Source organism: Bombus impatiens, unplaced genomic scaffold (genome assembly GCF_000188095.3).
Source record: "Bombus impatiens unplaced genomic scaffold, BIMP_2.2 scf_0023, whole genome shotgun sequence".
Taxonomy (NCBI): domain Eukaryota; kingdom Metazoa; phylum Arthropoda; class Insecta; order Hymenoptera; family Apidae; genus Bombus; species Bombus impatiens.
The window spans coordinates 604614-606457 of NT_176442.1; the positions used below are offsets into that span (position 1 = coordinate 604614).

General features: G+C 54.6%; 1 protein-coding gene across 1 annotated transcript in view; it reads right to left on the minus strand.

The window, feature by feature from the left end:
* Positions 1-395, minus strand: part of LOC100743843 (teneurin-a) — a 114487-nt gene extending 114092 nt beyond the window's left edge. Inside the window, exon 1 of the mRNA XM_012385581.3 lies at positions 11-395. The gene's annotated coding sequence lies outside the window, so the exon portion shown is untranslated. The remainder of the gene's footprint in view (positions 1-10) is intronic.
* Positions 396-1844: the final 1449 nt, after the last annotated feature.

Consider the following 1844-nt stretch of genomic DNA (forward strand, 5'->3'; position numbering starts at 1 on the left):
TCGCATCGTTGCTGCCGCGAAGGCGGCCTCGCCACCTGTCTGTCTACACCATCCGACGCGTGTTGCTCGTCACCCCAGACCTCGAACTCCCCCGCCGCGGAGTAATCGCCGAATCCACCGTTACCCTTCACCGTTGCACCCTTTTTCGAACGATCGTCGACGAGTACGGGCCACGGGGAGCCCCGTTGCTCCTCCTTGCCCTCGGCTACTCGTCTATCCTCCTGTTTCCTCTTGTATTTCACCAGATACTGTCGTTTCCGGTTCGAGAGCGACAACGACAGGCTGCCTCGGCGACCGGAGCAGCGACGGCCCGTCAGATTTCCGGCGGACGCGCCGCGGTCCGCATACAGGTCCTTCCACGAGCGGGTCAGCGTATCTTTTTCACCTTTCGGACTTCAGCATGTCACGTTTCTAAAGCCACGATCCAGTGGTTGCCTTGTTCGGTGATGATCGGCGGAGGCTGTTGCTTCGAAGGTCGTTCCGTTAAGACAGACACATTCTATGGTTGTGATCTCGTTTTCGTGACTGGCCGCCGGCTACAGACCGGGTTAACGTGTACGCAAACTTTCTTATCGATCTGTCAACGCCAACGAGAAAGTTGAACTCCCGCGCGAGGTTAGATAAGAGAGAGAAAGAGACTAACTGGGTAATGCCAATCTCTGGCCCGTCGTCAATCGTTGCTTCGTCGCAGATTGTATTTGTTCGATGTAAGGAGCGATACGTCGAACGGGAGACAAGATGGACGAGGATATCGTTAGATGATCTTTGGTGGATAGTTAAAGTTTCTTGACGTGGGTTGGTCACTTTTGGGAAGAACGATTGATAGATGCTTGCAAGGTTCGATTTGCACTCGACGTGTATTCCTTTCACTGCACTCCGCGAGCGAAACACTTGACGAGCTCGATGCTCTAACACTGGACACTTTTTCTTCACCAATTCCAAGATCGTAGATAGTGTCGTATTATGTTTTCTTCGAGCAAGAAGTATAGCCAGCGGGATCCCCTCAGCGGCACATCACTAGACAAACGATCCCGATGACAGAAGCAGTTCCCTTCCAAAGACGAGCAGCGAACGTACGTAACGGATACTCTCGTCACGGAAGAACTAATTGGGTCAGGGGGGTTGAGAACTGCACGCAAATCCGTACCGGTGGAGCGTGAGCAGCGTGCCCCGAAGGTCCCAGGGGTACGAGCGAAGAGACTGTGTCGTTGTGGACCAAATACTCGAGACGATTCCTCTGAACCAGTTCGGCAGCTCGACTTTCCGACCTGGCACGATAATTCCGATTCGTTCGCGAGACCAAACTCGTAGTTAGAGAAACAAGTGGGAAAAAAACTTGCAGGCACTTCGCGGAGAACGAAGCTTCGATAACGAATCTAGTCGAAGCGTGTTTGAACACGTCGCGAGATATGTATTCCGATCGCGTGTGATCCAGTCGTCTATACGGTCTAAGGGATGATGCTCGTGTCACCGTTCAGCGTGTTCCCGTAGCGTAGACACGACGGAGAGAGTGTACAGTGAGAGGTTACTGCACCACCGATCTACCGTGGTCGCCGACTCCCCTCTTAATCGCGTACCGTCAGTGAAAAACGATCTCGTCGTTCGAGAAAGAGAGATCGCTCGAGGGTAACGTACACACTCGCGTCAGCTGCGGATCAAAGACTGAAGGGCCACGGCGCCGCAACGCCCGGCACCGAGTGACACTGAGTGTCCCCACCACGCTGCCGGTGACGCGCACGCGCGCCACGCGCTCCAGCGAACCCCTCTCCCTCCAATTCGCGGAGAAATCCCTGGAAGAGAACGCCGCCATGCGGGTGGTGCGCTCACTATTTGTTCTCGTGGTG